The sequence below is a fragment of the Lepidochelys kempii genome, chromosome 15 (assembly GCF_965140265.1).
Source record: "Lepidochelys kempii isolate rLepKem1 chromosome 15, rLepKem1.hap2, whole genome shotgun sequence".
Classification (NCBI taxonomy): domain Eukaryota; kingdom Metazoa; phylum Chordata; order Testudines; family Cheloniidae; genus Lepidochelys; species Lepidochelys kempii.
The window spans coordinates 19,278,131-19,293,031 of NC_133270.1; the positions used below are offsets into that span (position 1 = coordinate 19,278,131).

Here is a 14,901-nt window from a genome sequence, read left to right on the forward strand (position 1 = left end):
CTCACAGCACCTCTGTGAAGTAAGGAAATACCATTATGCCCATTTTATAGATGGGAACTGAGACACGGAGAGACCCAGGACCAGGCACCTCAAGATGCAGATCGTTGCGTAGCAGGGTTTTTAAAATGCCTAGTTCCCAAGGGAGTTAGATGCTTAGGCCTTTGTCAAATCCCATTAGTGGTCTACCTATTTCTTTAGGTACCTAAATACCTTTGAAAATCTGGCCCCAAGTGATTTGCCAACTGTCACACAAGAACGTGGCAGAGCAGGGTCTTACAGGTGCCCAGGCGAGTACCCTTACCACTAGGCCATCCTTCCTTTCTACTTTGGCCTCCCGTCTCCATGCCAAGTAAGTGCAACGTGAGTGTCAAACACTGTCGTCCTGATCTGACGGCATAGCAGACTCATGTCCAGCATCTCCCAAACATTCAGATTTACAGCATATAGCTAGGAAAATCTGGGAATAGTTTTAGCTCTAATTAAGAAAAGCTCTGTCTTCAACTAAAAGCGTTTATTAAATGGTCAAAGACATCCCTGTTATTTTCCAATTAGTGAGAACCCTGCAGACTTTCCTGGAGAAAACAAATGAACCTGTGAAGAGATTGGCAGGCCTCGTCCTGTCCCATTAGTATCATTAATCTTTTTTCCCTCCCTAGGAAAAACAAAACACTTCCATAGACGCATGGTAGCTATACTTTAAAAGTTAAAAGCAAGCCTATTTTAGGAGTTGCAGACTGATTATTTGTGTAAAGGCAGATTTTCAAAAGAGCTCAGTACACAGAAGCTCCCATTGGTCTCAATGGAGCATAGAGAGGTGGAGATTCAGCTCCTGTTGAGGACTGTGGAGAATTCCCCCACATCTCCTGCAGAACCATGGGAGCTGCTGTATGTTGAAAATCTTTTGAGAACCTGGTCCCAACTGTAGCTGCTCAGCACTCTTGAAAGTCAGACATATCTTTGTGCATGGATGTATTTAAATTTCACTCTGTCATTTAAACTCTTGATCAGGAATTTTTCAACCAAACATTTTTCATTGGAAAAATGCCGATTTGTCAAAATGAAAACATTTCATGGGAAAGGGTTGGTTCCAATGGATTCCCCATTTTGAAATTTTTTGGAAACAGAGTTTCAGAATTGTTGGAATGCCCCATTTCAGCACTTTTAAAATAAAAACGCTCCATTATTGTTTTGAAAGGACTTTTTGTTGAGAAATTTCAGTTAATTTATGGGAGGGAAACGTTTTTTAAAAAATTTAAAGGTCAGATTTGAAATTAAATGTTTCAATTGACCATATCTTGGTGGGTTGGTTATTTCAGATGTTTGGTGTGCAGAAATTTGTGAGATTTCAACCTTTCATCACGATTAGGGATGGGAATTTTTTTTTTAAATCTCAAAAATTCTTGTGGGTTGGGAAAACTGTTTCCCACCCAACTCTAATCATGTAATTCCATTCTTTAAAAAGCCAGATGGCAAAGAAGAAAATAAAAGACAATATTTCCTTTTTTTCTGAGACAAAAGCATAAAAAATGTAAACAAAAAATAAAAATGAGAATTTTATTGATAGATATCTGACACTTGAAGCTACTGTGGTTCTTATTTGGCCAATGGAAGTTAAACAATGTCTACCCATAGATCTCTCCCTTGGCAATGATAGCTTGTATAGCAGTATGTCTGCCGATAGAGTTATCTCTTCTAAATCCATTCCCATATCTGCTACATCATTGAAAGCTCTGTTTACTGACCGTGCAGAGTCTTGAACCCTGTTCTGAGACATCTGAACTGGTTCCTTAAGGGAACATCCTTGCCCCATTAAAGTAAATGCCAAAATTCCCACTAACTTCAACAGGGCCAGGATTTCATCCTTCGTGTGTTAAGAACTCAGAGGCAGAAGACAGGATTAATTGGGGAAACAAATTGATGGAGTGAAAAAGTAGATTAGGGAATCGGAGGAAATTTAGAAATAAGATCTTTCCCAGTGCTTTTATTAAGTATTATGCCTTTCTCCATCAAAAGATAGAGATTCTTGATTATCTTCCAAGCTAATAATGTTAGGATCCTGGGATATCCAGAGGGGAGAAAATACTTTTTTAAAATTAATTTCCACTTTTTTAATAGCTCTTTACGTGAGTTTGATCTTCTCCTCCAGATATCTCTGTATTTAGATGGTCTAATACATTTCCTAGGAAACAGCTCGCTTTTCATTTACCACAATGGTTATTTTTGTGCTTTTTTTCAATAGATAGCTAGAGGATTATGCAAGGAAATTGGGAAGATGGGAGGAAGTAGACCTTGCATGTCAGCATACAAACAAAGGGAAGCCACACCACTCAGGCTCACAGGAAGAAATGGTTGGTGCTTAAATCTGAGTTTGCTGAATTAGGTGGTTATGCTTCTGTCTGTATTGCTAGACATTATGATGACGGAAAAGCATCGTTAAATTCTCTCTCAATTTTTAGAAATTTTTTTTGTCTGAAACTCTTGAGGAAGATTTCACCTTTGGTTACTGACTCAGTATTGCTCCCAATTCATTGTGGTTGGGTGTTTTTTACTGTATGCCTCTTAGGTTATGTCTACACTGCAATTAGACACCCACAGCTGGCCCGTGTCAGCTGACTCGGGCTTGCAGGACTTGGGCTGCGGGGCTATTTAACGGCAGTGTGGACTTCCGGTCTCAGGCTAGAGCCTGGGCTCTAGGACCCTGTGAGGTGGGAGGCTCCCAGAGCTCGGGTTGCAGCCGGAGCCTGAACCTCTACACCACAGTTAAACAGCCGTGCAGCCTGAGCCCTGCGAGCCCATGTCAGCTGGCACAGGCCATCCGCAGGTTTTTAATTGCAGTGTCGACACACCCGTAGAGTATGTCTGCTCTGCAGCTGGTAGCGAGCCTCCCATGCTAGCAGGACTTGTGGTAGCAGGGCTTATGGTAGCACGCTAAAAATAACCGGAGCAGTGGCGGGGGTGCAGGCTAGCCACCCAGGCTCAAGCCCAACTTATTTCCTAGGTCCACACTTGAGTGATTGGCCTGAGCCTCTGTCAGTGCTGAGCCTCCACACAGCTATTTTTAGCATGCTAGCACAAGCCCCACTACCACAAATCTACTTACCTGGGCTGGTAGGCTTGCTCCCAGCTGCAGTGTAGACATCCCCTTGCATTTCTATAGCAAAAAGTTCTGTGCCGATTTCTTTTTGAAAATCGGCCTGGTGTCCAGTTGATCTCTTGTGCGTCTCACATCCTGATGTGCGGTGTGGCCTTTTAAAGTAGGGTTGCCAATCCTCCAGGATTGGCTTGGAGTCTCCAGGAATTAAAAGCTAGTCTTTAATTAAAGATTATGTCATGTGATGAAATCTCCAGGAACGCATCCAACCGAAATTGGCAAGCCTATTTTAAAGTAGAGGAGGACTTGTGGCACCTTAGAGACTAACAAATTTATTAGAGCATAAGTGGTCGTGGGCTACAGCTCACTTCAAAAGTGTGACAGGACTCTGATGACGTAGCAGATAGTTCAAGTGATGGAGACCAGGTTGTTCCCAAGTTGTATGTAGCTGTCATGATTCCTGTGTCAGTTAATCAGAAGGAGGTTTTGGCCTAGATAAAGGACTTTAGAGTCTTAACATTCGTAAGGTTTTGATGCTGCTTGTCATGAAGGAAATTCTGAGATCACTTAGTCCTAGCTGACAGCTAATATTCCTCTTCCCCATCCTCAAAAATTGTGGAGGGCAAATATTTCTCTTTTTTCACAAAACATTACTGTTAGTGGTGATTAAACCAGCAGCTGCTCACAGGTGCAGATGCGGTTAAGCACTCAGAACTTTTGATACTTATTTGTACAATCCAAACATCTTGAACCTGCAAAATTGGGCTTGACATTTTGGAAGTACAGGCTGCCCCATGAGATTTGTTTCTTTCTTCCCGTATCTTCCCGTATTCGTACCGCACACAGAATATGACAGGTTTCAGAGTAGCAGCCATGTTTTGTGGTGTTTTGGCTCTTAAGATACAATTCTGAAGCTTGTTGCAGGTGGATGGGCTCCTGCATCCACACAGAACCCCACTGATTTCAGAGGTGCTTCATGCAGGTACAGGGATTTGCCAGTGTAGAGCCCCTTTGAAATCACTGAGGCATCATATAGGCAATCAGGTCCAGTGCATGCCATGTGATGTCATCATAGGTGTTCCAGTTCCAGTAGCAGATGGAATCTGGATGTGCAGAGTGCAACAAAAATGAAAAATAGTGACACTCAAGTTTGGTCAATGTTTTCAAACCTCAGGAAATGTTGACTTTGAGATAAAGCTTTAAAAACCTTTGATAAAGGATAAGGGTAAAGGTTGGTTCTTATTTCATCCCATGCTAATATCCTGATATTTCGGACAGTTGATGTTCCCCAGAAAGGATTCTCGGGCAGTCTGTTTTCTGTGTTTGCTGTTTCAGGTGTGAGTCACCTCTAAAGTAAAGATTAACATACAGATCGTTATTTTGATGCACTACATTCATCATGTCATTTTCCATTTGTGTTCCTTAGAAAACACTGCCTACTCTTCTTGTCAACTTCTGGAAATGGCCCACCTTGATTATCACTACAAAAGGTTCCCCCCTCTATCTCCCACCCCTCTCCCCGCTCTCCTTCTGGTAATAGCTCACCTTTCCTGATTACTCTTGTTACAGTGTGTATGGTAACACCCTTTGTTTCATGTTCTCTGTGAATATAAAATCTCCCCACTGTATTTTCCACCGTATGCATCCGATGAAGTGGGCTGTAGCTCACGAAAGCTTATGCTTTAATAAATTTGTTAGTCTCTAAGGTGCCACAAGTACTCCTTTCCTAAACCCTATAACATTGCAAGAAAATGTATAATACAGAACCCTATTTCAGAGGATTTTAAATGACCATGCACTAGAGGATACTGATTCCTTGAGGGTTTTCTTTCTGCAGCAAGGTATGGAACAGTAAGGAAAGCACCTAATGTACTGAGCTTTATCTGTGGGCCCTGTTTTTCTCACCTGCCCTGTCTTTTGATGGACTGCTCTGTGTTTGCCTTCATTATCAGCAGCCACTAACACTGGAGTCATTAGTCAGCTGCACCCAGCCAAGCATGGCCTCGCCTTTCATTTTATCTTCCTACTGCAGCAGCGGTGTATTACAGCATTGCATATGTTCTCACTGATTGCTTAATATGCCATAGCTTTGTACCACTGGAGTGCTGTCAGGAGTACCCACAGTCAGCAAACTCCAGCAAGTGTGTTGTGACACACTGATGTATAAAAATGAGCTTCCAAAATGCCATGGGAGTGTGGTCTCCTTCGTGTTTCCATGGTGAGAGAGAGCCTGGCTTAGACAGGTATTGGGCCTAACTCTGATCTCTTTTACACTGGTGAATTCTACTGACTGTAGTGGAGCTACTCTGGATTTACACCAGTGTAACTGAAATCAAAGTATGGCTCATCTGTAAAGTCCTTTGGGAAAGAAAGTGCTGTGTTGTACTAATCGGTTCATCGGCAGACATCTTTTTTGGCTGCCGGTTTACAAAAGCATAGAACAGAATTCACCTGGTTTATTCTTTAAGATTCTGACCTCCAATTATTACTATTAAAAACAACAACAACAAACCCTATCCTGCCTTGTGTCATCAGGATTCCATTCCTCATCCCAGTTCCCCCTGTTTATAAAGCTAGCTGCCCTGTTTTTGTTGCCTCTCTCCAATGGGATTTTCAAACCTTGCCATTGTTAAGCTTGCCAGCTCCTGCAACTCCAGAATACAGAATCTGACCTTGAGGCCATATCTCAGAGACCGTGTGACTGTTTATTACACAGGACATGATTTGTAGGAAAAATAAATGCATACACAGGTGCCATGCAGTTTTCCCACTGATCCATCATCAGGAGTCAAGGTGCTGCTTATGCACCTAAATCAAAAGGAAAAATTGGCAAGTCAGCCAGGCAGTAGAAAGCTCAAATATTTTGGGTGTGATGCACTTTTTGAACTGCACTCTTTTTGGTCAGGTGTATTGGGAATAGTGTGTGTGTATTGGGAATAGAGTGTGTGTGTGTCTGTCCGTCCATCCCCCCTGAAGTATTGTATTTCAAATGCAGCTTGGCTGCAAATCAAATGACTTTTTGGAGCAGAAAAATAATCTGTTATTTCAAGCAATATTTATATATCAAGCTAATGCTCTTCATTTTCTCTGGTTTCAGAGTAACAGCCGTGTTAGTCTGTATTCGCAAAAAGAAAAGGAGTACTTGTGGCACCTTAGAGACTAACCAATTTATTTGAGCATGAGCTTTCGTGAGCTACAGCTCACTTCATCGGATGCATGCCGTGGAAACTGCAGCAGACTTTATTTATACACAGAGAATATGAAAAAATGCCTCCTCCCACCCCACTGTCCTGCTGGTAATAGCTTATCTAAAGTGATCATCAGGTGGGCCATTTCCAGCACAAATCCAGGTTTTCTCACCCTCCACCCCCCCACACAAATTCACTCTCCTGCTGGTGATAGCCCATCCAAAGTGACAACTCTTTACACAATGTGCATGATAATCAAGTTGGGCCATTTCCTGCACAAATCCAGGTTCTCTCACCCCCTCACCCCCCTCCCAAAAACCACACACACAAACTCACTATCCTGCTGGTAATAGCTCATCCAAAGTGACCATTCTCCCTACAATGTGCATAATTAAGGTGGGCCATTTCCTGCACAAATCCAGGTTCTCTCACCCCCTCACCCCCCTCCCAAAAACCACACACACAAACTCACTATCCTGCTGGTAATAGCTCATCCAAAGTGACCATTCTCCCTACAATGTGCATAATTAAGGTGGGCCATTTCCAGCACAAATCCAGGTTTTCTCACATCCCCCCCCCCACCCCCATACACACACAAACTCACTCTTCTGCTGGTAATAGCTCATCCAAACTGACCACTCTCCAAGTTTAAATCCAAGTTAAACCAGAACATCTGGGGGGGGGGGTAGGAAAAAACAAGAGGAAATAGGCTGGTAGGGGGGTGAGGGGGTGAGAGAACCTGGATTTGTGCAGGAAATGGCCCAACTTGATTATCATGCACATTGTGTAAAGAGTTGTCACTTTGGATGGGCTATCACCAGCAGGAGAGTGAATTTGTGTGGGGGGGTGGAGGGTGAGAGAACCTGGATTTGTGCTGGAAATGGCCCACCTGATGATCACTTTAGATAAGCTATTACCAGCAGGACAGTGGGGTGGGAGGAGGTATTTTTTCATATTCTCTGTGTATAAATAAAGTCTGCTGCAGTTTCCACGGCATGCATCCGATGAAGTGAGCTGTAGCTCACGAAAGCTCATGCTCAAATAAATTGGTTAGTCTCTAAGGTGCCACAAGTACTCCTTTTCATTTTCTCTGTCACTTTGTCTGTTTTGTTCTTGACGAATCCACCAAGTAGTATCCTCAAATTTGTTTAGGAAAGAGGGGTGCAGGGGCATTACTCCCAAACGCCATCCTGGAGGAGCAATGTACCAGATGTTCTGTTCTTGTTCACACCCAAGGTCACAGAGACATGAGGTCAAAACTAGTTCAGCTCCTCTGTCCTTGCTGAGCTCTGGCTTTGACATTGATATTCCTTGTGACACAGAAAGGATTTCAAGTTGTGTTCATTGAAGAATATCTTAAAGTAATTTACACAAATTGACCACACAGTATCCTTCCCCGGCCAATACTATTGATTCCTCAGACAGCATTTCAAAGCTTGAGCCATGCCAAAACAAAAAGCCATTGTATTGTACGTTTCTAACCTTATCGTTTTCCCATTGCTGTCACTAATACTTGGTGCTTATATTACCTTCAATTAGATTGTCTCGAAGCATTTTGCAAAAACTGTCTCTCAACACCCCTTGGAAGTAGGCAGGCAATAATCGCATACATGCACTGGAGTTCTTTGTGGTGCTTTTCCAAGGTGAGGCAGTGGGTCACGTTTTCAGAAGTGCCTCAGTAACTTAGGAACCAAAAGTTGCCGTTTTAAAAAGCAACTGAGGAGCTTAAGTCCCCGTGACTTTCAATAAGATGCAGGAGCCGAAGTGCCTAAGTCACTTTTGAAAATGGGACTTAGGCCTCTGAGCTACTGAGGCACTACTGAAAATATCATCCAGTATTACTATCTTCCTTTCCCAAATAGGGAGACAGAGGCGTAGGGAGGAGAAATGACTTGCTCACTATCGAAGAGCAGATGAGTGACAGAGCTGGGAACAGAAGCCAGGTCTCCTGACTCACAGTCCCATTACCAATCCACCGTACTGTGCATAGCATTATAGCTAGTTAACACTTGGATGAACCAAAGCATGGAGAGGTTAAGGGCCTGATGATCGGAGGGGCTGAACCCCCAAAACTCCAGCGGAAAATAATGAAAGCTGCAGGTGCTCAGCACCTCAGAAAATCAAGCCCTAAGTGACTTAACCAAGGTCTTGCAATGAGTCACAACAAATCTGAGGAGAAAGCCCAGGATTCCTGACTTCTGGCTCCCTGTTCTGTAGACCACAGTCTTATACAAGGATGATTTTCTGTACAATTTCTGAAGCTACTATTTGGTGACTGTGGGCTCCATACTGCCATATGGAAATGGAGAGGGAAAGAGGGGGACAAGGGGAATTTTTGTTTTACCTTCCTACACAAAGGGCTGCATTGTACTGTATCTGCCACTGTCTCTCTGTTACTTCTATTTTGTGGTCATGGTTTGTATTTTTAACAATTTGTTGGGGCTCCTGGGATTTGGGTGGGTTTGTTTATTTTAAGTCAAAATAAATAAAATGATAGGGGTGAGAGAGAGAGAGAGAAAACAAACAGAAGTATGTCTCTGTTGCCCATAGAGAGAAAGATGAGCACACAGTCACATCCAGAAAATTTATACTCAGCCTTATTTAATTAAAGAGTCACTGCTTTATTGTACAGCGTCAACAGCTGCAAAATCCATTTTCCTGTGAGAGAGGATCCAGCACCTGGGAGAAGTCTGAGTGCCTGAAGATATTGTTCCTCATTAGGGAGGAAAAAGAAACGAGTCCCCAAGGGGAAGCATTTTATTGCTGGAAGAAGCTGCTTCCTGTTAATCTTTTTGGGGAATGCAAAAGGGAATCACGCTGATTCCAAACTAAAGGCTTCCTCTTGCAAGATGCTGCATACTCTGGCCCTGGTCCAGAAAAGCACGTAAGCATGTGCTTTCATTTAAGCATGTGATTAGTTGATTTTTCTGCTCATCATCATTAGAGCTTGGTAAACAACTAATGGCTTGCTCAGATATTTGCTCCTTTTCAAAACTATTGAATTTGCTTCAGCTTTATTCACATCCCCTTTTTTATTCCAGTTTCTAGATTAAATTCACTCCTCTGCAGTTGGCCAGCAAAAGACATATAAATTATGTAAATCACACTTATGACCTCACAATGGGACATGTTTGATGCATGTGCTTTGCACAGGCTGTCTGTAAAGGGACGAATCTCATCCTCTGTGAATATTCTGGAAAACACATTTATCACCAGGAGTTTCTGCAGAAACAAGCGAATATATTTGTGGACAGCACATTTTGACCTCGTGAACATGACTTGACTTACCAGGAAGCTGGTTTGGAGAGTCACTCTCATCCAGTCAGGGAACCAAAACGCTACCAGATTGATGGATATGTGCAATCAAAGCTAACCGATGCTGCTCAAATTTCAGATATTGAATACACCTAGCATAATTTCCAGCAAATGATCATCAAGCAACAGGAAATATTTGTGAAATAATTAATCAATCAGAGAATATTGCAAGCTGTTCACACACATTTAAGGAACAGAAAGTAGCTTAATTATTCAAATAGTCAATGTGAATTATTTGCTTAGTTTTAATCATCACTGTGAGTAATGATCCGAGGTAAATTTTTTAAAAGCGCCTAAAAGAATCAGTGTGATGTCTTACTTAGGATGCCCGCCCAGAGTTGTGACCCCCTGTTTCAACTGCCTCAGCAAGCGAGAGCTTTGCTGCTGTTAAGCTGTTTGTTGTCTGCCTGGTCAGCAAACTCTTAAGGGCTCTGTCAGTCCAAACCTTGCCTTCCAGGTCACAATCAGTGCATCCCAATTCCTGAGCTCCCTAGTAGAGATGTCTCTCTGCAGTGTCCAGTTCCTCTCACTGGATGCTCACCAAAGTTAACTTTGCTACTTCCAAAGAGACAGAGTACACACCAGCTTATCTGGCTAGCTGAGGACTTACCCTCCAGTTTAATACAAGCACTGAGCTGGTTTTGTAATTAAACAAGAATAGGTTTATTAACAAAGAACAGACATTTAAGTGATACTAACTTCATCTTATCATTAGCCCTAGCAGATGTGACTAAAATGACACAACAGGAGCAAATAAGGGCACAAGCCCAGTGCCATTTGCACAGTCTTTTTCTGGACCATAATCATCCTTCCGTCATTGATTTGGTCCTGGTAGTCAAATGTTCTTACACTCTGGAAGGCACTCTGATTAGTATGGCTTCAGAGCCAACCGTTGTGCTCGGCTGAAAGGGTAAAACTCTCACATTCTTCATCTCCCGTATTTTCTTCTAATCAGACACACTTTTCTGACTCTAAGCCGGATTTTGTTCTCCCCACTGATAAACATCAAGCTGTTCTTGTATTAGCAGGAGTGTTGCAAGCAAGACACGAGAAGTAATTCTTCCGCTCTACTCTGCGCTGATTAGGCCTCAACTGGAGTATTGTGTCCAGTTCTGGGTGCCACATGTCAGGAAAGATGTGGACAAATTGGAGAAAGTCCAGAGAAGAGCAACAAAAATGATTAAAGGGCTAGAAAACATGACCTATGAGGGAAGATTGAAAAAATTTGGGTTTGTTTAGTCTGGAAAAGAGAAGACAGAGGGGACATGATAACAGTGCATAAAAGGTTGTTTCAAGGAGAAGGGAGAAGAATTGTTCTTCTTAACCTCTAAGGATAGGACAAGAAGCAATGGGCTTAAATTGCAGCAAGGGCGGTTTAGGTTGCACATTAGGAAAAACGTCCTAACTGTCAGGGTGGTTAAGTGCTGGAATAAATTACCTGGGGAGATTGTGGAATTTTCATCAATGGAGATTTTAAAGAGCAAGTTAGACAAACACCTGACAGGGATGGTCTAGATAATTCTTAGTCCTGCCTTGAGTGCAGGGGACTGGACTGGATGACCTCTCGAGGTCCCTTCCAGTCCTATGATTCTTTGATTCTATAATTTCCATTCAAATGAACGTCTCCAGGTTTTGTTCTCTCTCATCCTCAAGATTTTTTCCCCTTTCTGGGATGGAGAAGCATGAAATAAAAGTCTGTTGATAGTAAAATTCTGATTGTTTGTTAATCACCTTATATGCACTATTATGAATTAATTCTTGTGGAATTATCAAAACGCTCCTACTACACGCATACCCTGTGCAGAAACATAGTTTCAGAATAGGAGTACTCAGACAGTGAAAAGATTTGTTTTTTTCTCATAGGAGAGAAGTAGATTAGCAGTATATATAAATTATAATGGTAGCAACATCCTCAACATGGGGCATTTCCTTAGGAATTAATGACATGAGAGGTTAATGGCCCAGGGCAAAGTTTCAGGGCACCAGCTCTCCCAACCAGTCATTAATCTAAAGGAAACTGTACACACTTTACTGCTGGAAATGTAGAATCTAAGACAAATCCCATCATATTTCCCGAACCTAGTTTCCTCTTGCTAATGCTTCTCTTCAGCATGCTGTAACCACCTAGCTAAATTCAGAGATGAAGATCTACTACAGCAATATCCTACATTCACATAGCATCTGTGACTTGCAAAGAGGTGTTATTTCTTTACATGCAGAGTGTGTGAGAGCACGGGAAAACTACACACACACTCTGTCTTTGAGTCAGAATGCAGCAACTGTTTAAAAACACACATCACCACTGAGTACCTGTTAGGTCAAGAAGTGAAAAAGACAGTGATACCACATCACATTAAACCTGTAACAGGTATTTAGGAAAGCATGTTGTAGTTACCCAAACTGGCATTTGACCAGGACAAATATTCCTATCGTACAATTGTCAGGGGTTCTTTAATTACCTTAGAGATCAGGAGCTTAGTTTGATATCACAGCCAAAAATAGGCCAGATCCTCAGCTGGTGTAAATCAGTGAGACTCCATTGAAATCAACAGCAGTGAGTCATTTGACATCAGTTGAGAATCTCCTCAGAGCCCCTGTGGCATTTGCTCGGTGCTTGTGTAGGAGAAAGAGTGTTACCCACAGCACTTCCTGCAGCTCTCTGGGTTTTCTTGGCAGTTACCCATCCAAATGCTGGTAAGTCCTGACCTGCTTAGTTCATGGATTTTGATGGCCAAGTTTCTCCAGGGTGACTAGTGATTTGGGATACCTCTCTTTTTGGATTCTTAGCTTGACATTCTTAAAAGGGTCCTGAGTTGTAGAAGGTGCTGAGCACCCACCCTCTGAAAATCAAGCCCCCTTAGGTGTCTCAAGTTGGTCACATAAACACTGAGGCACCCAAATCACTAGTCACTATTGAAAGTCTTGGCTGATGACCCCCTGGCTGCAGGTGGTTCAGACAGGAGCTTCTCACACGCAGTAAAAATGGCATTTTCTTTTAGAATTGTCACCTTTTTCTAATAATTTCTCCCCCTCAAACCAAATTCATTTGTGGAAGCAAAATGCTCACAGCAGTTTATATATTTGTTTCTTAACCTGGTTCAGCTTGCTACCTGAGGAGTTTATTGGATAATCTTTGTGGGGGAGGGTGAGAGGAGATCCAGGAGCTAATCAAGCCATTTCAGTCTCCATGTCAGAAAATAGCGCTGATCAAATGTGTTTCCATCAACAGCTGCCTTTTTCAATTATGCAGAGAAAACATCAGGGGAATGGTGTGCAGTGCAGTATAGCCCGGTAATGATGTGAGAGGCTGAAATGGCCAGCAGAGAAAGAGAGAGACAGCTGAAGTTGTACCAGTAATGTGAGTGTTACAATGGAGTCCATTATAGATAAGTAATAGCAGTGCCTCAGCAAATGAACCTTTTCAAGGGCACCAAATAGTTCTTTCCATAGGTCAGGCCATCTTCTTGGATGTTAGATACATTTCAAGCCCAGCAGGGAAGGATTGTTATATCTATTTACTTGGCCATTTCTTTAAGGCTTTTTAACCTGTTGGCATATAGGCAACAAACCCCTGATGACAAAAGGCAGCTTACATAATGACACTATCACTGTGGCCACCTGCTGCTACCCGTGGATTCATCAGTATGTTTTGATGTTGCCACTATGGGGATTATTTTATCTGCATATGAAACCAACTGATGAATATGATACTCAGATGCCACCTGCTTCTAGTTTATGTTTCGTGGCTTTGTATGCTCACTGGAAAAACTAGGTTACCTGGTAAGAGTGAGCTGATATTTTAGCAACAAGCCATTAAAGAAAGGAGGGGGTTTTGCTGGATTTTCACGGTAAATAAAATATGTTTCAGGTCTTTTTCCATCCTCTCTCTTTCCAGAGACACTGTGTATGGACTGTTTCTAAAACCAAGGCCATAGAAGGAATTTTCTCCACTGTTAGAAAATCACTATTAGCAAACTTTGAGCCTGTTCCAAAGCCCATGAAGTCAATGGAACTCTTTCTGTTGACTTCAGTGGGCTTTTGATTGGGCCCTTGGGAACAATGCTGCAGATATTGAAAAGCCAAACTCACAGCTGGGATATGACCAATTATTCTAATCATTTATCCTCACTGCAGCCTAAAACTTCTGTGCTTTTACAGCCCTGGCTTTTCCTGATGAAGGTCCTGAACCTGCAATGTGAGTCACACAGAGCCATGCTGAAATCAGTGGGACTCTGCCCAGCTGCATGGGTCTGTCCCGGTGGATCAGATTGCAGGATGAGGGCCCATAGGATGGCAGCAAGAATTTGAGATGCAAATAAATGTGGTGCCAGCTGATCTTGGTGCCTTTTCTTTTTTAATTTAGTTAAGTTTATTTTGGAACCCTGAGCAATAACAAAGTCATTACAGACTTGGCAGGGGACTTGGCATTCCAGTTCATCAGATCTCCACATCATTAGTAGTATTTTTTTTAAAACATAAGGAGAAGGGAGATATTTGTTGCATGTCGGTGAAATATCACTTCAGTAGTTAAAAAACGCTATTAAAAATCAAAGGCAGTATTAAAATTTCATTAGTGCAAGTTTGGGGTCAAGGTCTAATGAAGGAGCAAATTGGATCGTCTAACAAGTAAAAGGGTAATAGCTTTTTACAGTTATTTTTGTACCGTTGATGGATTTGTCATCAGTGTGTGTGTGTTTATATGTGTACACGGGCAGAAAGTTGCCAGAGCCTTTTTGCTCAGTCAGACAGTTGCTAATGCACCTAGCCATTCCCCCATTTGCCTATGTAAAGTTATGGAAGGGGAGGATTGTGTGGTTATGCAACATCACAATGGGGCATTTTACTCAACGTACCCAACAAGCAAAGATGCCCCCAGAAACTCCAGGCAATTTCTGCCTTCTCAGCTAAGGGCAGCAGAAATGCATGGGAAGCATTGTAAAACGTAATTAGCAACTTTTGCCTGTTTGCCATTCGCTGGCGCAATTTTCACGTTTATAATATAAATTAAAAATAGTGGGGGGTTGTTTTAAATAGGGGAGACGCCATGAAAGTGACAAGTTGTCCAGAACCATGACGACTCCTTGCATTCCGGTGCAGCTGAGTCATATTTTTCTCTGAGGGAAAAAAAACCTCCGAGAGATGAGTCCTGTAATGCCACCATTTAATTATCAGGTTTGACGTGAACTCTTTGTGGCAAGGAAGTAAAGGAGAAGTTCTGCTGAGCTCTAAGTAGCACACGATTTTTACAGCAGTTTCTGGACGCTTTGATTTCTTTGGAGCAGCTCTTTAAAAGCAGAATTAAGTTAC

The 14,901-nt window shown here is 42.3% G+C and overlaps 1 protein-coding gene across 4 annotated transcripts in view; it reads left to right on the top strand.

Moving 5' to 3' along the window:
- GALNT9 (polypeptide N-acetylgalactosaminyltransferase 9) overlaps positions 1 to 14,901 on the top strand; it is a 222,335-nt gene that overhangs the window by 106,274 nt on the left and 101,160 nt on the right. The window lies entirely within an intron of this gene.